This window comes from Scaptodrosophila lebanonensis, unplaced genomic scaffold, assembly GCF_003285725.1.
Source record: "Scaptodrosophila lebanonensis strain 11010-0011.00,11010-0021.00 unplaced genomic scaffold, SlebRS2 tig00000053-arrow-pilon, whole genome shotgun sequence".
NCBI classification, from domain to species: Eukaryota; Metazoa; Arthropoda; class Insecta; order Diptera; family Drosophilidae; genus Scaptodrosophila; species Scaptodrosophila lebanonensis.
In genome coordinates this window covers 12,102,970-12,129,367 of record NW_022060548.1, presented here as the reverse complement: position 1 = coordinate 12,129,367, position 26,398 = coordinate 12,102,970, and the positions used below count along the sequence as shown (strand labels likewise).

Below are 26,398 nucleotides of genomic sequence, written 5' to 3'. Positions count from 1 at the left end.
GCCGATTAGACAAATCTAGTTGCCAAGTTTGGTAAGCATAGCAGCTATGGTTTGTAAGTTAGAGAGGTTCATACAGACGAACAAATAGTCGAATAGATGGATATATGTATCGTATTATAACATGCAAAAATCTCATTAAAACTGAAAAATTGCAATATAAAATGCCATAAAAAGAAGAAGAAAATCAGCAAAGCTACTGTTCGAAATTAAGTTTATAAAATAGCTAAGAATTTGTTTATAAATATTAGTTATTATGTGTAAAATGCTATTTAATTGTACGAGTTTTATTTAAATTGTTCATTTCAAGTGATTACTTCTTTATTTGGGCTTAGCTCAACGAGCTAGCAGGAATCCCATTATATGAGCTTATTGCTGAGTTGGCACTCGGATTGAATGATAGAAGCATGTTTAAGAAAATGTCAAGGTTATCATAGAATTTAATAATTGTCCAGCCTAGAACAGATCTTAAATCAAGATTGAAAATTCTCTATTTCTTCCATACATTTATTATTTCTAATTAAGTCTATATACATATATATATTATATTATGACTTCTCGCCTCCATTCAAAACTCGTTCGGACTCGTGACAGCTCACTAAATTCCCATCTCTAACTCACACACGCACGCGTATAAGTATGTGTGTGTGTGTGTGTAGGGAAGACTGCTTGAAGTTGTAGCCGAAGCTTCGAGATAATGTTTATTGGCTGGCTAGTTTGTTAATTTTAATACTTCAGCTTGATTTATTGGCTAGCGCACAATTGAAGTGCGATGAGCACGAGAGCGTGCCAAGAAAAGGAAATACAATAAACTGCACTTGGCTGCCACTAGAATGAAGTGAGCGCCTCCCCATCTCCACCCACTCCTCATTGAATGTTGCTGGACGAGCGCCACTTGTTTTTTATATGCACTGGCTCACACACACACACACACACACACACACCCAGACACCCACATACAGCCACAGACACAGACACACACCTACACACAACACTCACTCACATAACACATACACAAATCTTTCATTAAACGCCCTCATGTGCTGAAGCAACGCAGCAGCAACAGCAGCGGCAGCGGCAGCGGCAGAGGAAGGGGAGGGGGATGTCAGAAACCCCCCTATACCCTAGTACCTACTTACTTTGGATCATCATGCTGTGGCTTCTTGAATTTTTCTCTTTTTTTTGCAACATAAAAAACTCGTTTACCTGCATTAGGCAAGGAGAAAAAAGAAAAGAAATACTCAACCGAACGCACAGTGGCAAGTTCTGTTTTCGTTTTGGGTGAGAAAATTAATAAATGCTCGAACAAGCTTCAGTTCCCAGTATCCCCACGGCATACATTTAAAATGAATAAATTAGGATATCCCGAGTGGGAGTGTGCCCAAGAAATCAAGGTGTCAAGCATGGGAATATCTGTACACGGCAAAATAATACCAACTGATTAGGCATGGTGGATGGAATTCCTCTCTAAATGTATTATCGTTATGATTGGGGAGAAGGTAGGCTTTAAGTAGCTTTGCATATCGATTTGATTTCTCTGTATGTATTTGAATACCCTTTCACATTTGTTTGGAATGATGATTCTGCACGATATATTGCTTAGGAATCGTAATTATTTACTTAAAATTGATTAATATGTGAATATTAAGATCAACAATTTAAATAACTGCTTTTCTGATGAAGCGTTTACAATTGATTTGAAGACTGGTAATGAAATAAAAAAAATATCTAGCCTTATAACTGCTTTCAATTTTCTAATAGAAATGTTGAATAGCTTACACAAAAGCTTTAAAGTGAGTTCTACTTTAAACAAGTATTAATTATGTAATTATATGTAACAGATTGTTTAGCTTTTGTATTTGCCTTCTCTGATAAGTGGGATGCATAGCAAGCCTATAATATTATTTGTTTAATTATAATTATAATAATTTATTTATTATTTGTTTAATTTGTTCAACACTTTAATAAAGCCATAGATTTTAGAATGCTGCTGAGGATACGAGTATATGCGGTTTTTCGCATTTGTTTTAATTCCGAAGGAAAAGGATACACATTTTATGCTCTGTCCAAAAATTATTTCTTGATTCTGAGAGAGAGAGATATGGTTTCCTTTCTTATTTGATTCTACTAATTCAAAATATGGAAAACAACCGATAGAATCCCTACAACCCCTACACGTACCTGAATTATTCCTGACCTTTGATGTTATATTTAAAATGCTTTTATTTATTGAATTTACTTTATACAGATAGTTTCCAGATGACAAAAATGTGTTGCAAATAAGACCAAAACTACTTCTATGAGAATATGAATTAAGCGCATGAATTAGTTCTCAGTGTATTGTCATTACTAAATTAGTGATTAGGGCTCAAGTGAAGGTTGAAATGTCTCTCTTTGATTTGACAGCTCTTCATTGTTTCTGCTTGACAGTGTCAGCGTAAAGTGCGATATGCCTGGTTAACTTTTTTTAAATCAGTTTTAAAGCAGCAAAGTTGAAATTTAATAGCTCTGCATTGCTGTAAAATCAGGCAAATATTTTTTATCATAGCTAATATGGCAAGGTATGGCTACAAGTAGAGTGTTGTCCCCTTTTTCATATAATTTTAATTACCTTTATATTATTCACACATTACGTATTTTGCTGAAAAATAAATTTTTTTCTTGCTTAACTTATTATGCCTATTGGGTTTGTCAACAAAGAAACCTCTGTAATACTAATTAATTATTATTATTATTAATAATCGCAACCGCAATTGTGCCCAGTTATTTAATATATATTTAAAAAAACATACTTGTATATATACAGGTGTGGGAATGCTAAAGTATTGTTTTATTTACTTAATAAAGAGCGGGAAAAGCCGAATGTAAATTACATTTATTTTTACTAAAATTCAAAATGAGAAAACATTTGATGCTGCACATTTTTTACACCCAAAACGAATTCTATTACCTATAGTAATGCGGAAAATCAAAGCGAAAATGTTCATATTAATTGGCAATATTTTTGGTAAATAATTTCATGGTTTGAACAACCAACAAACGTACGAAGAAACAATGAACCAGATTTGATTTGAAAGCAAAAATAACATACAAGTACAGCTTTGCTTTGGTTGTACCATTTTATTTACATAAAAGCAGCAACAATTAGAAAAACAATCTGCGTTTATGTTTTGCATTATTTATGAACTAGCTGTGCGTTTTGTGAATGAAAAGCAATTTTTGCAAAAATCATTTTCTAATTGCTTGTTTGCTTGTCGTGCTTGTTTAATTAAATTAAATAAAACTAATGAGGTTGCAACAAGTTACTTTGATTTCTCTTTTACCAGGAGTCCATTGCCTATTTAATCTCCCCATTGTGTTCATTTATTATTAATTAGTCAAAGGTAATAATTTTTCAAAAATGTAAGCAGTGAAATGAGCATGAAATCGGGCTTGATTTGTCATGCAAATACGTAAATGGTAATGGAAAACAAGGAGTCAACAAAATCTTATTCATCTACTTATGTTGACAAAATAATAAATAATCTATTCACTATTTCTTTATGTTCTGCTTATAACTAAGCAAAAGATTAAGTGAAGTGCATCTCAAAATCATGACTTTTGATGTTCTTCAATTAAAATTTTTGAATAAGGAAAGTGGATTTAACACTTTAATATAGCAATATCAAATAAGTCTATATTCTATTGTTTTTATTGTCCATTTTTTGGTTTAAGACCAAGAAAGAAGTACAACTTTACAAAATGCATAGTTAATAAACAAAGGAATGTTTATATGCGAGAAATCTCAAGTAAATTTGTAATATTTAGTAATATTATTTCATACAATACGGCTTAATAATGAATAAATAATTTGAGAATTTAAGCATTTTCTTTGACCGATTGGTTGCGTCGGTAAAAATGTCCATTAATTTAATAAAGATGTTTCGTGTCGTTTTATTTATTCATTTAAATCATTTACAGTTAAAAAATTGCGCTGTAGATTTAGTTTAAAAAAGAGTGTTTGAAATTATTGCAGACTTACCAAACTTTTTATATTGACGAAAGCACTCTTCCATTTTCAAAGTACCAGGTAAAAACAATTAGCTTCGGATTTCAACTGAAATTGTTTAATAAAAGCAAATTAAAATAAGCCGCAAAAAAACGCCAAAAAGGAAGTAGAACACAGCAAAATATATATTGGTAAATAAAAGTAATTAATTTGCAAAATATAACTGAAAAAAATAGTGGTTTTTTGTCATTTACATTGCAGAAAAAAAGTGACAAGCACTGAACATTAAAATCAATTTGGCGTGCAGTTGAAGGAGACTTTGTAGACAGGGTATAAATAATAAGTTCCCTCTGGGCGCTAAGACTGGAAACGTACTTTCAATTGTATGCTCGTACATAGTATTTGCTTAACTGATTTGCCAAGTCGTGCGATGGTAACGTTTTATTTGCCAAGACTTTTATGGAAAAGGAGCCACTGTAAGTTGTTTGAGGCACAAAGGAAATGTGACAGAGAGAGGGGTTAGGTTGTGCGAAATTTTCGCAACGGATGCCACAAGTGCCCTTCTGTCGCACGTGAAAAGGAAGTCGCTAGCAAGACCAGGCAGGGTAGGTGAATAACAAGAAGACTAAGAAAAAAAAGAAAGAAGCGAAGCGAAGCCTTCAGCTTGAAGTCAAGCTGGTGTGCGTTGTCGACGCCTGCGACTGCGAGTGTAGCTGTGGCTGTGGCTGTGCCTATGGCTGCCAAACTGGCAACTGCCAACTGTCGACGGTCTCCTGCAGCGTAACCAAAATGCAAATCATCTGTAAAAAAGCGCCGAGCGACGGATGCGGGCGCACGCGTTTGTAATTGCGCGCACTTGCCAACCGCTTAATGGCTCGCTGGCTGGGTGTGGGAATTGGAGTGGGAATGGGAATGGGTGTGGAGATGTGAGATTCAGGAGGGGGAGCGTGGAGGAGGGTGGGGGGCTCGAGCAGTCGTGCAGTCGCTTTATTGTGCGAAATATAAGAAATCTCAAAAGAAATGTATGAAATTTGTATGAGAATATGCGCATTCTGCTTGAAATTTACAATGGAAAGTGTAGTTGTTAAGGTCCTGACGTCGGCTTTGGTGGCTGCGTTGCCTTTTTTCTTTCGTTCTGCTGTTGCTGCTATTCCTGCAGCTGAGACTGCAGCTGAGAGGCATTGGACATGCTTGGCAAGGCAGCTGTGAGTGTGGAATGCATTTCATTTGCAATTGTATGCAACCATGTATGTGCATCCATTTACTTTACTATGCATATGAGTGTGGTCTGTGTGTGTGGGTGTGGGTGGATCGAGGAGGGAGGGAGGGGGAGTGTTTGTTGCGTTTTAATGCGTTTTAAATTATGCGTCAAATGCACTAGTTTGGCTCAGTAACTCGAACAGGCACTTCAATTACATGCATTGTTTTTGTTTTCCCAAAGCGAGAGACGTGCACGCGGCGAATACGTTATTTACATGCGCTTTGTTGTTACTCTCGTGCTGGCGTCAACATTGTTGTTGTTACTGCTGCTGCTGCTGCTGGTGATGTTGCTGACCTGCTCGTGTTATTGTTTGCGCTTCGCAAAACATGTCGACTGGCACAATAAAACAATAACAGAAAAAAGCAGCAAACAGCAACGAACAACAAAAAAGAACTGAAAAACAAGAAAGGAATGCTAAAGTCGAGCAGGCTCAACTCTTAAATACCCTGTACCACCCCACAAAAAAGTAATTAAATTAATTTAATTAAATTAATTAATTAATTTAATTTAACTAAATTAATTTAATTAATTAACCAAATTAAATATAAAATATTCCATGCATGCATAGATACATTTACATTTACATCAGAATCCTGCCTTATGCGTGTTTGTGTACTTGTACATATGTATGTATGTGTGCATTGGGCCTGGTTATATGGCTATAACTTTCTTTCCGATCATTCTATCATAATGAAACTTGGTATACGGATATACAATTACTAACTGGATGTGTCTACCAAATTTCAGTTCAAAATTCCAAGAATTACGGGAGTTATAGAAAATCGTTAATAGGGGGGGAGTGGGGGGGTGGATCAGAAAAAATGAATAAACTCGTCCTTTCTCGGTCTCAGGAGAATCTGTATACCAAGTTTGGTTATTCTAGCTCTTATACTTTCGGAGATCCTTGCGTTCATACAGACAGACAGACAGACAGACAGACGGACAGACGGACAGACGGACAGACGGACATGGCTATATCGACTCGGCTTGTCATGCTGATCAAGAATATATATACTTTGTGGGGTCTACCAAGCCTCCTTCTGTGTGTTCCATGTGCACTCGCACAAAACTAATATACCCTTGTACCCTTTGGGTACAGGGTATAATTAGCAAATGAAACAGCAACAGAAACAGTAACAACAACAACAACAACAACAACAACAACAACAACAGTAACAACAACAACAACAACAACAACAGAAACAGTAACAACAACAACAACAACAGCAGCAGCATTGACAGGCCAATTATGCAGCTTTTTACGCTTTTGCCATTGAGTTTTTTGAAACCCGTCCTTGTCAGCCACCGCTGGTGACTAAAGGGCTACAGAGTCTGTCACTGCTTTTGTTTAAGCTATCAGCTCGCAATTTGTACAATTTCCATGCTATGCTAATTAACTCATAATATTCCAAGCAGTACGTATTCTACATGCATATGTAAGTATGTACGCCTACAAAAGTTTTAATGCCGCCAAAACATGACACACACAGAACGAAAGCCAGAGCCAGAGCCAGAAACCCCCAACCTTAGTGGCAGACTGCCTCAGCACTGACCCACTGACTTGGTGACTGAGTTCCGTGTTAACCCACAAGAGCGACTCTAATTTCGCTTACGTCGCCAACGTAAAGGTCATACGTAACGCAGCGCGAGAGCGCCCGAAGAGAGAGCCAGAGCGAAGCGTAATGTGAAATGAGTGCCAAATGTTGCTGAACGAAATGTTGCCGAGCCATGTGCTTCGGCAGCATGTTGCTAAGCAAACGCCTGGACAATTGCAAAGTATTTGTTTCCTTTTTTGATTTAAAATTAAAACAATGTCCGCACATAGACATAAACACAATGTGTAATGTAAGTATGTATGTAAGTATGTATGTGTAAGGGAAAAGCATCGTTTGCTTCATTTGCATAGTATGTGTGAGGATAAAAAAGTTGTGCCTTCGATTTTATTTTGTCAGTCCACGAGATTCGTTTTAAAGTTGCCCACAAGACATGAATATTTGTCCACGGTCGATCGACCAGAGCACTTCACCCTATATACATATACAATACATACATATATTTACAAATATATATATCTCTTCTCTTCCACGCTAGCCATTTTGATGGGCTAATACACACGCGCTAGCGTCTGTTGGCAGTAGCCTTCACCAGCCAGCTAAATAAACATAATCTAGGCAGGGTGTGGAAATTGTCGTCGACGTCTTCGTAAAATGCTAAAAGCAACAGCAACAACAGCAACAACGTGGCACATTATTTAATCAAGCGTAGAAATTGAATAGGCTCTTAAAAACTTTGCCTAAGGCACTTAACCCGCAGCCGCCAAAGCTCAGCAACGAAATAGAAATTGACGATGCCTATACCTCCTCAGAGGAGCAGGACTCGGGAACAGGAAACAGGCAACAGAGCACAGGGCACAGGAATAGCGATGACAAAGTTGAGCGCGTACGCTTTGTATTGGAAGAACCTGTCTGTCGCCATCACATATAGCCTAAAGAAAGAAATGAACTGATAACGGAATTTCATGCAAAATTGGAAAGCCAACAACCTGATTACTTAATTTTTCTCCCCGCATCTTTCCCCATTTATTACCAAGTAAGTGTTTGGTTGTGGATGGGAGGGGTGTGGGTGTGGGTGTGGGTGAGAAGGGGAACCCGACATACATATATAAACAGCTCGTTTCGCTTACGTGGCGTGGACCCAAAGTTCACATTGTTTGAAAGTGTTGTAAGCTGAAGGCGAAAAACTTCTTTTAATTCGACCGCATTTCAATGAACTTTCTTGGGCTGTCAGCTTTTTGGATACCATTTAATACTCTCACCAAAAGCGAGTATATTAAGTTCGTTAAACATCTGTTTTGATGCTCGTTTATAAAAACCGTTTATGGTCGAGGTAGGCAGTAATGAAAAATACTTAATTGGCGAGCATTTTTCATGCACAGAGGCTTGCACTCTGATGCAAATTAAAGAGTAAGCTGGAACCTACGAAATATAATACGATAATGCAATGTCGCAAAAGAAAGGCAGCTTGTCTTTGGATAAAAAAGACTACACTGCTGCAAATTAGGAAAAATTAAGGTCTGAATCGTAGTTGAACTTTAATTATATTTATTCTTGCAATGATACTGAATTACTTTTTGAAAAGTTAGTTTCGTTTGGGAATTTTGGATGCTTTTGAAAACGAAAACATATTTTCCTATTAAAGTTTTCAAAGCTTTCATTTTTCTAGGCGACAAATAAATTTAAAAAACTACTAAAATGATAAAGAAATGGCCATCTATCCGTATTAATATGGAACTATATATTTTTTCAGTCAAAGCTGTTTCTTTTTTTGTTGATATTGGTTGTAGCTTATAAAAAATGATTGAAGCAAATTCTCTGAGCAGTTCTTGATTCTTTAAAGTCTTCTTAGATTAAGGGAATTATTTTCTATTCAACATATTTTTTATCCACATTTCAGCATACTTTAAAAAGTTTTACATACATACACATTTCAATGGTAAAGCAATTGCGTATATTTTTATTTTCTTGTCTATAATATTTTTTGAATTTATCCCGAATATGGAGAGTAAAGTTTGAGAGAGAAGAATGCTCTTTGCCAAAGAAATATCCTAGCTATCGGTTAAACATATATGTGAGCCATATTTGTCGCTTCTCATTATTTCGCAGAACTCGATGCTTGCGCCTTCATTGTATAATAGCTTTGCATATCTTCCTCAGCTCCCTTATTTGTTGTCTAGGGTTACTTACTTAGTTACTACTAAGCAACCCACATAATGCGGATAGTATTAAAGATTAAAAGGCCTCTGCTTTTCTAATGAACTCACTTTAATTTCCCACGACTTATCGACTCTTTCATTTAATAACGACATAATAAATACTATATACTCCTCTATGTGTTTAATTAATATGTACATATGTGTCCTCATCCAGGCTGTTGATAGAATTCTATGGTGTTTACGAAATGATGGTTCATTGAATAAATTAGACTGATTTGTGAGTCAAACGATGACATTTTTGTGTTTGTTGTCTTGGGAGCAATATTAACAACCTGTTTATTTCTTCTCGTTTTATTCTGTTAAGTAGCACTTTATTTATTTCCCCCCAGAATTCCTGCTTACTAATTTTTAATTTACTCAAGCATGCTAATGGTGGAAGAGGGAAATGCAAAAGCATGGCACTGCGCCAATCAGAGCCATTTTCCCTGAAAAAAAAAAAATAAACTAGATAGTAAATTTTGGGGCGAGTCGACAGTCCACTTATCGACTCGATAGTTTAATTAGCAAATATGAACTTGAAGATGCTGTAAAGAAAATCAGATAAAAAGTTGAAGTGCTTGAATAATTTAAAAACAATGGCTGAAGGGAATGTTAGATTTAAGACAGATTAATATATAACAATAATGCTAAATAAATAAATAGTTAATTAGAGTTTTGTTTTTAACTTCAGCACGATAGCAAGGTTGCTGCTTCAGTCATTTATGATGGCAACTGGGCGGGGTTTTAATCTAGTTCAAGTGACCTATATGCTTAACTGCTAATAAAGATTAAATTGTAAATAAATAAAGAACTGCCGATCTGAAGCAATAGCAGTTTTTAAACAAACCATTTAAGAAGTGTTCTAAAACTATGGTTTCATGAAGAGAATTGTATTAAAACTATATTTATAGCATATTTAAAACATGATAGTAGTATACTTTCATTTTAGAATGATTATTTAAAATAATTGTGTATTGTAGTTATTTTTTTCCTGTAATTTAATTTAAATTCAAATATTTGTGAACCTTTTTATCAAATTTATAAGCTGATCTAACCATTTGTTGTAACAGAATTTACGCCATTTACTAATTTATTGAGCAAACCTCAGCCTTTCTATGTCATTTAACATTTTAATGAAAACTTAAAGCTTCTTAATGTTTAAATTAAGCATTTAAGCTGCCTTTCTCTGACAACCACTTTCTTTTTAACAATGTAATGAGTTGGTCCTTCAGCGAACTGGTTGCGATACAATGTTTTGTCATAAAGCTGTTGAAATTGTTAACAACAAAAGACTCAGCGCCAGACTCAGAGATATATTTTTTGTGTGTAATAGGATATGCACATCATAGAAGAAAGGACAACTATTTATCGTATTGGACGTAAAATGGACGAGTTGGAGCTACAAAGGAAAAGTTTATTGGTTCACTAGAATGCATTTTAAAGTGTATTTAAGCTTCAGAGCGTGCAGCAAAGTTTTTACAACATAAATATACATATACTTGTGTATGTATATAAATATATGTATGTCTGTATTTTTCAAATTCTTTTCTCATTCAGTTTTTCATTCTGATTCAGTTGCTGTTCTCGGTTCGCAGATCTCGGTTCTGGGCCCAAATCAAACATATTTGCTGGCGTTGGCAGTGACGCTGTCGTGGCCGCCACAGCCAGTTCTTGTTGGCCATTTCCATCGCTTCCGTCTGGTAGGACCTGCCATTACAAAGGATGGGGGTGGCGTGGTGTGAGGCGAAGTGAAGTGCTCGCTCGTTTGGCCGTATAAAACTACTATTTGATTTCAGCATTGATTTATGAGCATGTCCGGTACACGTAGTGTTTCAGAGTCTCGTGCCGTGCCCGGACGGGCAATCGGCCGTTGGCAATCGGGGCTCGTGCCTTTGGCAGATTTGCTTGAATCATGCCAACAACTGATTGTGATGCCCCCCTCGGAGCGCCTCTGTCCACCTCTTTAGCATGCACAGTCAACAATAAAGTCAGTAAATTAAGCTTTTGCATTGTCTGTGACTCGAACTCCGTCCATACATTTGTAATTTATATTTCGTGTTCTGGCCACAAAAACGAAATAGATATTTATTAACATATAAATTATGCATTTGATTGGCTAACAACAACAACAACAACAGCAGCAGAAGCACTGCCATTGGCAGCAGCAACAAGAAGAGAAATGCTCGCATAAAAGGTGGCCTCAAAAGGAAAAGAAATGAACTTCGCCGCAATTGATTAATCGTCGGAACCCTTTTAAAGTCAGCTGGTGCGTTAATTTGTGATTTGAAATCGGAATGCCAAACGCGTGAATGAGCGCAACACTTTCACACTTTTGTCGAGTTACTGAGCTGCTGAGCTGCTGAGCTACCGTGCTGCCGTGCCCTCGATACGCTGCTCGCTAGCTGGCCATTCAGAGCAGATAAAGCAAAACGGGCCAAGCCCAGAACTGCGGGGCGAGCGACAAAATAGTTTTGCCTGTCACATAAATCGGATCAATAAATGATGATATTATGCTACCGCAGGGACACATTGAGCAGACACACACCAGCACACACACACACACACAAACCCTCAACAGACACACTCAGAGAAAAACGATGGTGAAAAAAATAAAAGTGTAATGGTCTCGATATAAGTCGCTTTCGTTAAGCCCCAACAAAAATATGCAATACGCGCCCAACAAGTTGTCGGTTTCAACTTTGAATTCACGGACCGGAAAAATGCAAATTTTGAAATGCTAAACGGACGCGCCCGTGTGAAAAGCTGTGCGAGAGAGCGGAAATGTACAGAGTGTGGGCTGCGATCAAGCATGGAAGGGAACACTGGCTGGCTAGTGTTCAGTAATGCTCAACAATTAGGCTGTTGGACAATAAGCCTACAACAGACAATCAGCAGTGTGTTGCAAAACAGTTGAAGACTTTGCATGAAAATTGTTTTGTTACATTCTAAAACAGGTGGGATCTCAAAAACTACATGCACTTATTCAATAGCTAAGTAATAGCTGTTATAGAAGAATAGAAAATGAAGCTATTTGAAGCTTCAATTCTGTAAATAAATGTAATGTATGTGTAAAGAATAAAGGGTAGCGCAAGCAATTCTATTCGCAGAATAAAAAAGTAAAGTTAGCTTATACAGTATATTGAGACGATGGCTATCAATTCACTGTTCACTTGAAGTATATAGTCATATGAACAAGCAGTTTATTTTTATTTGTATATTATTGCCAAACTTTATAGCTTGGGAACTTATTCCAGTGCTAAACACTAAATGTTGCTTAGCGCTTTTCACCTTTTTTATAATTATAGTTTTTAATATTTTTAAAAATGTTATTTAATTTTTCCTTATATTTTGATTGATTTTATTTTTTTATCAAGTTTTTAAAAATATATTTACGAAACAATACGTTATTTGTTTTTCATTTTTTTATGAAATGATTTGATAATGGTTATTTGCTCTTTTTTTAAAAAAGAAAATTCGTATCAATGAACATTGATTTTTTATAACGTTGTGCATTATTCTATAATTATTTATTTAAAACAAGTCTTTGCTCGCATTTGTTGCTGGAAATCAATGACCAGCAGGGCAGATGTCAACCAGATGTCACATTTCTCCGACCAGCTTTTTAAATATTTTACGTATTTTCATTTTACTTATACGTACTTATTTTATGTGAACATAAAAATATATATATTTTTTTAATCAAATTAACAATGTATGATAGTAGATGGAATTATTTAAAACATAGTATAATGAAGTAATCTTCATTTTTCCAAACTAAAACCAATTATATATTTTCAAGTAGTATATATAATTATAATCAAATAAATGCAAATAATATTAAAACTAAATTCAAACTTTTGAATGCAGAATTTTCCAACGGGAGAACTAAAAGTTGTTGGTGGCATTCAACGAATCTGAAGTATTATTGTATATATCTGGTGTGAGAAACGGCCAACTTTGCTGATTTGTTTAGCTGGAAATTGTGCAAGATTAAAAAGTTGTTGAAGGCGGCCCCACTGGACTTGGGTTTGGAATTCAGCTTCCACCTATTTTCAGTTTTCCTGAGTGCAGACCGAGTGAGCGCAGCTGTGTTTGCCATTCAGCGCTATCGCCAGCACCGACAACAACAGCAACAGCAACAACAACAACAACAGCAACAGAAGCAGAAACAACAACAAGTGGAGCCACAACGTTGCCACGCCAAGTCGTAGGTGGTAACACATTAAGATAAAGTGACAACGCCTTCTGCCCGCGTCAGTGCGAAAAGGGGTAGCTGGTAGCCATACCGATGGATATAGCTGTGACTATATAGCCGTGACTGGGCCATGACGCTATACTCGTATGAAGCGACGAAGGACAAACAGAAAATCAAGAGTGAAGCATCAAGCGCTTTGCCTAACTTGCACAGCCAGAGCAACGCGATGGGATGCGACGCCCCAACATAGACGCAATCGCAAAATGTTTTGACTGTTTTGGTAGGATGGCTGAATGCTTGAATGGCAGAATAGCAGAATGGCGCTGGGACGATGGACGTGGGAGGAGGGATATGTGCTTACAAATGAATTGTACGCATTTATCTGCAAGTGTTTGCATGTGTACGAGTATAGTATGTTTATGTCTATGTCTATGGCTGAGTGTGTGTGCGTGTGTGTCTCTGTGCTTTCATTTTCGCGTGGCATTTTATGCTCATCACGTATACACATTTGCACACGCACAAACAGACAAGCAAACACACATATCGTATACTCGTAGTACACACTGATGCGCACTCATAGATAGAAACTCGTAGATAGATGGGTGCTGGGTGCTTGGCAACAGGGTTGGCGACCAGTTTCCAAACCGACGCCATTTTTGAGCCATTGAACCAAAGGATTAACAGCAACAAAGTCAAGAGGCGCTGCAATTCCCCAAAAAAAGGAGCGACAGAGGCAGTTTGTTTCTAGGTGCAAGCAGCCATGCCATTTTGCCAGCCTTTACCAGAACCGACCGCTCGACCACGGTTATGTGCTTTTTGAAGGTCAGTGTCCTATCTAGTATGAGGATGGTCTTGGCACTTACTGCATTTAATTCCTATATTCCAGGACCGAGAACAATGCCTTGGGGCACACCTCTGCGGATTACTCTCCACCAACATCAACTCTAAAGCTTCTGTCGTTTAGAAAGCTGCTGACAAGCTGCAGAATTAATATGTTTTTTGATGTACAGAGGAGTCTATCACGCCACAATCTGTTCAATGCTTGTTGATTGTCCCCATAGTTTCTGCCCCTCTGGCAGCGCATCTGCCAGAGGGGCCTGAAGCCTTCGGGATGACCAGTCCCATAAATCGGCTTGTTAGCTGCCGGGGAGAGTAGTTGAAACGGTCATCAGGAACAGCACTTTCTAAGTAGTATGCCGTCAATTGTGCCTTGCTTGTTTTTGGGTAAAGCTTTACGCACACGATTGGACAATCTGTTCTAGACTCTTCTGCTGGGGGTAGCCTAACTTGCCTGCAAGTCATTTTGGGGAAAATGTTCGGGCGATCGTGTCACTGGCTCCGAATGGTGTAAACTAAATGCTGGTAGAACTTAAATTTTTCAACAAATAAATTTAAATTTGAACTTTGCTTTATTTTAGTAATTAGCTTCGGCTATTATTATGATTAAATAAATTCCCATTTGCGGATTTCCATCTTAGCCATCAATGACAGCAAAATTTAAAATTGAATTACTTGTATGAGCTATGAAAGCTACTTATGTTGCCTTAATCAGTGTGCGGCTTTTTTTAGCGTCACTTTTATGGACATAAGTGATTTTGCTGTGAATTTTTAATGCGTTGCAGAATTCCATCCACCCCCTGACACATTTTCGACAATTTTCCAACCCTGCTTGGTGTGGCGGAGGAGTCGTGCTTACACACTTGTTTAAAAGCAAACACTCCGCTCAGGCATCAAAGCGCGCTGCGGAGCGAGTCTGCCCCACTCCCCATTCCCCACTTCCGACAGCCGACTGCCGACTGCCTTCTCCGCCTGTCCATAATGACATTTAACTTTGAAACAATGTAAACAGTATGCGAGAGAGTGAAGGTTGAAGGGTGTAGAGAGCGGGAGGGGAGAGGGAGGGAGCGTGCGATGCGAAGCGAAGTTCAAAGTTGCCATACATGTTGGTATTGTCGCCAAAAGTTCTGGGCTACTAGAATGCAGCGCCCAGAAGTATGCTGTGGAATTTTGCATGAGCAGTTAACTGTCGCCGACGTCGACGCCGACGTTGGCGCTGGCGTCGTCGTTTATTGAAATTGTGCGTTTTGCAGTGCAACGAGGCAAGACGAAGCCAAAGCAAAGCAAAGTACACAAACACACATCAGTAGCAGTATACTCGCACATACACACTCACACACACACACACAAGCAGACACACACACACAGACGTACTCGTATAACGGTGCATCATGCAAATAGTGCTGGAACTAAAGCGAGAGCCAACAACAAAGCAGCACTCAAGCGAAGGAACAGGAACCAAACCACTAACAGTGCCTCAAAGGCGAACTAATGCGCTCGCTGGCTGTGTGTTTGGTTTAGGTAAACGGCTTGCTCATAAATTCTCGATCCCCCTCTATCCCCCAGTATCCCCTGTTAACCACCAGAGCCTTCGGCCACTCGGCGTGTGTGCAACAAATGCCGTTTAAGCTTGCCATTGGCAAACAAACAAGTTGACAGCAAGTGCGAGCGTTAACTCCGCAGTTGGCATAGTTGGCTACGATATAGCCATGGATGGACACATGGACAGATGGTCGGATGGATAGATGGAAAGATAGATAGATGGTTAGATAGACAGATGGCTGCTATGAATTTATTGTTGTTATTGCTGTTGTTGTTATATTGGTCAAATGGATGGCAGAGTTGATTGAGGCAATGCGACGCATTGAAATGTTGGAAGGGCCATTGTGAAAACATTTACACATGCTTGTAAATATTTCAATTTTATTTTATATACATATAGTATGTATGTATATTGCGAGGCCGGCCCGCTTTTCTTTTATGTTTATGCGCATGCAAAGCAACAAAAGCTGAGTGGGGTGAAGGGGGTCGGTGGGGGGATGGGGAATGATTGTGTAAGTATGTTTAAGATAGCCATCTAGCTGCTAACAAAATTGAGCCACACACACATAAAAAATGTCTCCCATAATCATATGCCAATAAAAAGTCGGTTAGCATGCCACACACTTGTGCCCCCAAGAGCTGGGCAATGGATTTTCTTCTTCATTTTTTTGCTTTTTCCGTTTTTCCCTTTCTGTTGTCCTGGAGGGAGCCCGCACGTTATCATTATGCGCTACATCACTTTCGCAGGACACCCTCTCACCCCCCCTCCCCAGTCCACCTCTCAGCGGTCCAAGAACGCAAATGGCCAGATGGCAGAATGCTTTGCCACCTAGTGTGCAGCAAACGCTTTATAATACATTCAATTCATGGCTAGAACAAATGATGTGGAAATGTAAAATAGATGTAGGGCTTACCAGAACATATGAGTGCGTATTTCCGTATGTGTGTGTGTGTGTGTGTGTGTGTGTGTGTGCTAAAAAAGTGAAGAGGACCTCCATGTAGCTAAGTGGAGGGATAATGGCTTTGTAGCCAAAAATATGCGCTCACACACACACACACACACACACAAAGAGAAGCATTATACTGAGGAAGTGTCATGTATCCTTTGTCCACTTCTATGCATACCCTTCCATTTTTCCACTTCTCTCTCTCTCTCTCTCCCTCTCCGAAAAGGAAACAAAGCATAGAAAACTGTCACGTCTTCGACTGCAATTCGTTTGACAGCTTCATTCATTGGCCGGCGTTTAATTTTTATAGTCGTCTCCGAACGTGTATATTAAAGGACCAGAAAATCGAGCCTAAATGCAATCGAAAAAGGCACAAACTTTTATGGCCCCAAAAAACCACATAACGAGCTTTAATTGAACGGCAGAGGCTGGGGTGCCAGAGCAGAGCAGAGCAGACCAAATGCTCCATAACGGTTCATAATTGGATAACTGTTATGGTTAAATGGCAACGAACAGGACGAAGCAATTAGAGGCAGTAAATGTCCTTCATACACTCACCAAATTGGCTTCATTGCGTTGCTCGTCCTATTTGCTAGCAACAATAATTATTTGCTAAGCTATAAAATCTATATATATATGATTACTTAGTTCATACAATGAGCTCTAAAACTAAACTGTCAGACATTGTAATTGGAGAGTGGCAGGTGTGTTCGACTCTATTATCCTGCAAGGCTTTAGTTCATTTGCAGTGCCCTTCTCTGATTGACTTCAGTCAGTGTAGTCGAGTCTTCGTTGCTGGGCTCCTGTCCCTGCGGCTGTCAATTCCCCAATATGCTGCCTAGACTTGTGCAGCAACTAAATTGTTTGGCAGTTTCTTCTGCGTCTGCCACTTGAATCAGATTGTCTGACTGACATCTGAATTGCAAACCCATGTTCGCTGGTCAAATCTATTGATTTTGGGTTTATCGATTTGCAGCATGTCCTTCGGCTTAATGCTTGCTGCACGCATTTAAAAATCGTTGCCTTTGTTTTAAGACAATCGGCAATCAAGCTACACTTCCTTTTAAATATGTAAGCTATTCTGAACACTAAAAATGTTAGCCGTGCAATTTGTTCATCATTTTTGTAATTTATTTAAAACATTTATTCTAAAACACTTAATAGCAGTCATTTTTTAATTTAATGTACAAATTATTTGATAACAATTACTACAAATTTGCGCATTTGTGAAAGACATATTCGGGGTAAAAAAGAACTTTGCGATTTTCATATCCATAAGTTTCAACAATAATATCTGTAGTTGTGACACTAAATCTTTCGAGGTCTTATTTATGTGCAAAAAGGAGAGCACAAGTTTGAACGAAGTCGCCAAACCATAAATTATCGGCCGAAAAAGTCCTTCTAGATAATAAAGCATTCACAGAAGAGCTCAAAGAAAATTTAAATAAATAATGAATAAAATATACATTAATAATAGCTCAGACCGTAATTAAAATCGAGGAATTTATAAATGGGAAAATAGCGCGAAAGAGTTGATCAGAAAGCATAAATTAATAAATACTATACTCGTACGACTTTTGTGGCGCATAAGAAATTAGCTCCCACACTGCCTCTTCTGACACCATAGCAGGTCGACGCATCTACAAACGAAAAGTGCTTAAAATAAATAACTAATCATATAACAATAAGACAGACAGCATAATTAAAATAATTATATACTTTAATTGCGACCAGACGGGATGGCGGCATTGAATTTCCCTCACCAGCCTCTCCAATTTTTGAGCCAAAGAGTCTAAAGGCGGCAAAGACAAGCAAAAAAGTAACCCACATTGATAAGTTGACAGAAATTATACAAAATTGATCGACTTATCTAACTTTTTAATTTATATTCCCTTCGCTTCACAATCAACAACCACCCTGAAAAGTAGGAAACATTTTTGGAAATCATTTGAACGCTATTAAATGAAAATTGCAACTCAATTAGCCACGTTCGAAAGCTGCTGTCGCTATAAACAGCTGATTATTTTTAAAATCTTTTCTTGCGCTCCGCTTTTCACCAAATGTAGCCAAATTAAAGCGAGCGTCTGGGAAGTTCCTGCCTTATATATGCATGTACATATACGAGTAAGCATGTCTCTGTTTGTCTATGTTAATTTTTAATAAGCATTCTGCTGCTGCTTTTGCACAGCGACCTTGTCTCGCAGCTGCTGCTGTTTAGCTCTGAAGATGAAAATTTTGGAATAAACTCTAGATATCTGTGCACTCTGCAAATATGTAAATATTTATGTGTGTGTTGGCGAGCAAATATTAAAGCGCTGGCAGAAATGAGATTTATGTGCCAACCTTTTGTGTTATCTGATTTACTCAGACATTTGATGCGGTATCAAAGTACAAGTACAAGTAGCTATTAAACCCTTGGCTAGACCTCTCCAATTCATATAGGGGACAAGTGTAGGAACGAGTGGAGATGTGTGAGTAGCAGTGCCTGACATTAGGATGAAAGTATTTCACAATTTCCCTTTTATAGTTTGTTTTATGTTTTTGAGTTTTTTTTGCAACATTTTTTGACATTTCTTAGCTTTGCAAAAAAAAGACACGAATTCCTTTTAACATATGCTGCTGTCTCGGCAATAAGCTACGCCTTCCAGCTGAATTTTTATTCCGCCATGCTTTCATGTTGGGAAAAAGCTGCGGAAAGGCGGAAGAGCACGGTAGCTGCGGCCAACAACTCGCAGCTAAGTTTATGCAAATTGGCCGCCACGATTCCGACCGAATATTTTCGTGCGTTCTTGCGGGGAAACTGCAATATTTTCTTTACTTCAAGGTGCCATGTCTTCCTCAATAATTCATTGTAGCATACAGCTTTTCACGCGTCCTTTTTGCATTAAATATAAAAACCATGAGATGACTATTATACTGACTATATGTGAATACTAACAAGTCGTATCCATAACGAATTCATCTATCTTAAACAAAATTAAAGATTCTGAACAGGGTCCTTCAAATATAACGTGCTTTACAAATGTATTATGGAGAAATTTCAGACTCTATGTAACTTTTTGAGGACTTTTAAAATAAATATTTAAAAAATTTATGTATAGAATTATTAATTATATAAATAGCTTAAAACTTATAAAAATTCATTTCCATCACAATAGGTTATTTATCACATACTGGACTGTCAGCATGTGAGATATTTTAAATAGCCAATAAAATTTTTTAAACTAATTCAATTTGCTCTCCATGAGCTAAAAATTAAATAAATATTCAACTAATGCAGTAAATTTTACTGGAACTAATAAAATGAATTTTGAACTTGGCTATTACAGCTGCATAATTAACAATAACTAGAGATGTTTCATAGACATCTAGACATCCTTTCCTTTTCCTTCTATAAATTTATAAAGGACCCTCGTCTAAATATGCGCGAGTTCATTGTTTTTGGACGTTTTTTCGGTATTGTCGAATGAACAGGTTTTAGTTAGTTTTGCCATCGGCAATTAAATAAGTGCATGCTTTTTTTTTTTTTTTTTTTTTGGCATAAATTTGTTAGCAGTGCATGACAGAACTGTTCAAATATTTTCGGTTACATTTATGCATATTTTAAATGGCCAAAAAAAATTGAAAAAGCCCCGTAGCTTTGGCACGTGCATATGCGCAATAACTATATAAAAAATATGTACTCGTATAAATGCCGAGTAGTAAAATTCATTTCCACATAGCGTTCCAATTGAGACAAAAGCGCATAGATAAGCGATTTTTGTAGGGCATTTAAACATCGATGTTTTGAAAAAAAGAAAACTGCCTTGTTATTTCTGTCAAAATTAAAGGTAACAATGCGACGGAGCAAGAAAATAGAAAATAAAAGTGCACCTCGGGCAGCACAGTTTTAACAAAAACAAAAACATAGATGCAAGCCAAAAACATTTTGTGTTTTTGTTTAATTTTTCTCGTTTGCTGGCCTAGTGCCCTCTTGACCTTTATACCTATGTATATGGGTATGCTATACTCGTGTATATATATGTAACAGACACGCACTTAATGCGTCACTTAGTGGGCTTTAAGGCGACGCCTCCGTGCTCTGTCCTTAAGTACCAGGACGATATTACAGCTGCTGCTGTTCCTTCTGCTTCTGCTGCTTTTCTGGCCTCTTAATGAAACAAAATCTATGTCGTTGATAATGGCACCTAAACTAAACGTCGCTGCTCATAATCTTATTATGTATATATCAATATACCATGTGTGTGTGTGTGTGTGTGTGTGTGTGTGTGTGGCAGCAGAAGCAGACAAGCAGAACATATAGTGTGTAGTATGTGTGAGCATCGGGACCTTCTTCAGGGCTATTAATTGTGCTTTGTGTGGCATACTTAGTGCCTGGCTTTTTTTCTTACTAATCACATGGGCCCAACGACCTGATGTGATGCCAACGACTGGTCCCAGAAATTCGCTGATAACGGGCACGTTTAATGGCCTGCCCTCCCTACAATTCAACAATGCACGCTCGATATAGTGGACAAAGCAAAAGGAAATACCATAATTTATTGCAGCCTGTCGCCTTCAAAAACTCTCTTCTGTGATGGCTGCACTGTATCGAAGAATCAAAATAATTGGAGTGATGTATTTTAAATGTATTCTCAAAATTCTAAACACAGTTCCAGAGATCAGGTACTGAAGAGTTGTCTTTAGTGCCAATGTACCAAGCCTTCTTGAATTTTTTAGTTAGCTCTGATATTAAGGTACGTTGCTTAGTTATAATAATGAAGTACGATAATTAGGTACGGTACTGAAGAACGGTACAAAAATGCGCTTCTGAGGTGTAATACTGAAGTACGATGTTGAAGTACTATACTGAAGACCGATGCTAAGGTACCAAGCTGAATAAAATACTGAGGTACGAAACTGAAGCACAATACTGAGGTTTAGTACAGGTACTGAGGTACGAAACTACTAAAGTGCGATACTTAGTTATATATTTAGGTGTAAAATTGAAGTACGATAGAAATACTTAGATCGAAATCGCAAACAAAAAGTCCCATAAATTCAATGAAGCCTTTTTTCATATGCATGACCAATATTTTCAAACACAGCCACTACTATCGTATATAAATAGGCATACTTTTGCAGCGTTTTATCAATATCGGTTGCCTGCTGTGTATATGGGGTACCACAAGTATACTCGTATGTCCTGTAGATGACATTTTCAGATTTTGACATTATGTTCAACGTTATTGTCTTAATAAATTTCTGAAAAATGTGCAGAGGCGCAAAGCTTGTACAGAATATATATGTATGTGATTCCCCCTGGTTTTGGCCGCAAGCCTACACACACACTGACCTTTAAACTGTTTTCAATTAAAACTGAAAAACAGGCAGAGTATTGTATGGGTGTGCGAGTCTGGCAGGCTTTTGGAGAATTTACTTGTGCAGATGGCATGTGTGTATAACCTGGTATGCACACCACACTCACACACACACACACATACACCCAGATATATAGAAACTATATACCTAGTTGTATATGTGTAGATGGAGCATATGAAAGCAAGTTTCATAAATCACACTCTAAGCTGGGGGAAAAGTGAAAAATCGTACCCCCATTTTAATTAAAAGCGTGTAAAACACGATACCAGACGGACACACTGACACACGCACATATTTACACCATTTCTATGTGTGTGCGGATGTGTGTGTGTGTGTGTGTGTGCAATATTTTTTGGTAAAAAGCCTTGGCAAAGCCCGCCTGAATAATGATTGAAAAACAAGCAAGAAACAGCCGAAGAACTAAACAGACCGTGCTGTTCCCGAAGCCGCTTTCGATGTCTTGGCCAACGAGTTGTATAAACTGTGAAGTTTGTTTAAAATAATTTGCAAGCTGCCAGCGGCAACAACAACTGCACACAGAGACACAGTGCTGGGGAGCCGGAGAGATGGCGAGACGGAGAGATGGAGAGAAGAACAATATAAAGACGGCCGCAAGGAGAAGGAAGCTACTGAGGCGATGCTTTTGTTTACTTACTTGTACGTGCAAAGCTCATTTGTTTTGGGCATCCGTAGACCCGCTCCGGCTCCTGATGCCACCTCCTACCTCACTAATGCCTAGGCAGTCGAGCGGGGAAAGTCTTTAATTTTTGGTCTAATAACAGAGCATTGAAAAGTTTTTGGCAGCCACCAAAACAGGGGCGTTAACAAGCCTGCCTGAAGAAGAAGGAGCGACAAAGAGTGTGCAGCAGGCATTGTTAACTTGCTGTTTATTTGTAAACTACAGCTTACACACTTACCTACACAATACATACATACAACAACTACACTCTCAAAGAGTATGTCTGTGTGTGTGTGTGTGTAGATGGCGGTATGTGCGCCATCATAGTCTTGGCATAATAGCGTTTTGATGCCCGCACATAAACAACAAGACAGCGTCAAGCAATAACGACAGTACAACAGCAACAACAACTACAGAAATAGCAACAGCAACAACAACAATATCAAGAACCGTCTTGGCACAGACACCGACAATAAAATGCAAAGAAGCCAGCTACGAGTTGCCCAAACGCACGTGGCAGCCCCACAATCCGCAACCCTCTCTCTCTTTCTAATTCTCATATCAACTCTCACGACCCCCCTTGCATGGCACCTTCAAGTGCCGCACAGCATGCTAGTTGTCGCCTCAAAAAGGTAACGGTATCGTTAACCTGATGCCTAACGCCTGGTAATGCCTACAAAGCACCATGGGACGAATCAAAAACACTCTCGGGAGCCACAAAGGAAATACAGAGAACAATCGAGAAGAGTTGCTGGAGGATGGCAGATGTGGAGATATCTGATGAGGGTATGCTGACCATCTACCATTGCTGATTAACACGGCCAATTCATGATTGACAACAGACCAAGGAATGCACTCGCATAACAGGCCTACTCACAGGTCACTGCTTAGTATCTGCCCTCGCCAAAAAAGTACACATTACCCCAGAAGATAGAGACAGGGAATGCAAGGAACGCAAGAACACCTCATCTATTCCCGCTCAACACTGGTAGTATACCCCATATGGGTACACCGGCTTCCCTCAAAACAGAATGTTAATCTCCTCTCCGAACTGGTCTCCAATTACCCGATGCCAATAATGACCAACTTGGTCTATGTGGGACCAAAGGCGGTCCATCGATATAAAAAGTTAATTAATTTGTATCCACAAATTATACAAAGAAGTAGACTCATTTAAACAAATATTTTATATTTTAATTTTTTTAAATTAGTTTCAAAATCAGTTTCAAAATATTTTAATAAAGTCTCCACAAATTATTTAAAAAAGTCTTTAAACTAATGTCTATAATCATTCAAACAAATATTTTTAATGTTTTTCTTTTTGGAAATTAGTTTCCAAATATTAAAATTTTCATTTTTTAAAATCAGTTTCAAAATATTTTCGTAATGTATCGACAAATCATATAGAAAAGTCTTTAAGCTAATGTCTTTCAAACTAACTAACATTCAAACAAATATTTTTAAAGGTTTTTCTTTTTGGAAATTAGTTTCAAAATATATCAATTTTCTTTTTTAAAAAAACAATTACAAAATGTATCGACAAGTTATATAGAGAATCTTCAAGCTAATGTCTAGATTTATTCAAACTAACTAATATTTTCAATATAAAAATGTATTCATAATTAGAAACTATTTTCAAAACAAACTGATGTCCAAAAGGTACATCTTCGGTTATTCATCATCACATGAAATTTTCAATTTGGAAAGTGCCTTTTTTGTGTGGCTAGACTGGAGATTTGTGCCACTGTGGGCCGTGTGTTTGCTTTCGTTTAGGTACTGGGCGTAATCGTGAATGCCGCCGCGCAAAGGATTACATAAAAGTACTTATTATGCTGGTAAGCACAACGAGTTGCGATTTATTGTGCGATGTTTGACTGCCGCGTACTTTGGGGGCGGCTTTGAGGTCACGACTGTGCTAAAGTATGGGACGGCAGCAGCAACAGCAACAACAGCAACAACAACAACAGCGAAAACAATAATAATGCGAAGAACAACAGCCAGATAGTTAGCATTAACACAAATGTTGAGCACGGGATCAACGAGCCAAGCGATTTAGTCTAAAGAAAACGCTTGCCATGACAACGCGCCAAACAAACCGGGCGCCCATTTGGGCCTTCGATGAGTTTTAAGTTAAATAAATGGCCGACGAAGGGTTGAGGGCCGTCTCAGAGTTGGTGGCACAGCTAAATCGTGTCAAATAATGTGGGTCAGAGGTTGCTGCATGTAAACAAAACGTTAGGTCGAATGACGCCCATTTTCTAATGAATGTATCATGTTCGTCCTGAAAGATATGCGAATAATTCAATGCTTTAAATACGAAGCATGCAGAGCTGGAATTTCTTTTATGTATATTTGTTTTATCTATCCTTAAACTTAATTCGAGAAAATACCTTGGAAATCCCTTGAATAGAGATTTGCATCAACCTACAATTTCTGCCCTTCAAGAGACGCCTGTTAAAGTTTGTAAAGTCCAAAAGAAACTTAACGTCCTTCGAAGTCAACTCTTGTGTCCAGTGAAAACTTTTCACTTTCTGCCTGCTGCACTCTGTCCAAATTAGTAAATAGCATATGCTAGTGCTAGCTTGAGCTAATGATGAAATAGTTAGGGAAATTTGTTATGGAAAATGGTTCAAATTAATGACCATGGTTGACCAATCAGAAACAGAAAAGTCGTTTTTATATTGATGTCAGAACTTGGTAATTAGATGATGATGCACAAGAAGAGAGATGATGAACAATATAAGCGAAGATGAAAACTGAAGGAGATGATGAGCTATAAGAGAGATGATGATCCACAAGAGGGATGATGATGACCAAAAGTAATGACCAAAATAAGGAAGAAGAGTAAGGATTGTAAACAACAAAAGCGATGAAGAATAAGATAGAAATTGACGAAGAAAGATGATGGAGAATAAGACAGAAGATGAGGGACGAAAACAAGAGAGCTGATATTCTAAGAGAGGCAACATAGGCATAGTTATAAAGAATGCAACGTATTTTGTGATAGTTGATTAAAATAATAAAAAAAAAATAAAATAAAAGTGAATAAAACACATACCCCGGTTTCCATTCCCATAAAAGTGTGAGCATCATCAAAAAACATTCTTCAGTTTGGACTCTAAAAGAAAACAAGGAAAAATATATGTTAATATTTCAAAAATGTCAATAATTTGCAAGAAAACGTTCTCTATTCACTCGTTAGTTTTCACAAATAGAGGCAATTGCGTTAAGTTGTCACATAGAGAACTGTGTCCATCATTTAGCTAATGGCCCCATTATTTAACACGAAATTAATTTAAATTTTGAATGCACAACTCAAACAGGCCTCGCGCCTAGCCAAACAATAAGAGTAGTAATACCAATTACGCATAATTGTTTGCTCGTCTTTGGCAAACAGGAAGCAAGAAGTTTTACGTTCAATTAAATTCTTTTTGATTGCAATGAAATTAAATCGAAATAACGTATACGCACTGTATTCAAATGTGTGTGTGTGTGTGTGTGTGTGTGTGTATTCGACTGTGTGCATAAAGCCGTACATAATGGAATATTTTCATGAGACTGTGCTATTAAAAACACAAATACGCTGAATACAAGGGCGCAAGTTTTAAAGTTATTTTTCTTAATAATTTAAAAATACACATTGTATAAATATGTTCGTCTTTCATGTTTGTAAAATGGAAATCACATAACACGCCGCAGAATTTTACATACCCAACTATAAAAATGCGAACGCAACTTATGGCTGTTGAAATGAAATTAAGATTTCATAAAGGAAAGTAGAGATTCACTCAACAGGTGAGTTGTGGAGGAAACATTCCACCCTGACTGAAACATTCCATC

At 37.8% G+C, this 26,398-nt stretch overlaps 1 long non-coding RNA gene across 1 annotated transcript in view; it reads right to left on the bottom strand.

Moving 5' to 3' along the window:
• Positions 1–25,674, bottom strand: part of LOC115624160 — a 31,456-nt gene extending 5,782 nt beyond the window's left edge. The window contains exons 1-2 of the long non-coding RNA XR_003995434.1: positions 25,617–25,674; positions 4,019–4,093 (exon numbers count right to left, since the gene is read on the bottom strand). This is a non-coding gene — a long non-coding RNA (uncharacterized LOC115624160). The remainder of the gene's footprint in view (positions 1–4,018; positions 4,094–25,616) is intronic.
• Positions 25,675–26,398: the final 724 nt, after the last annotated feature.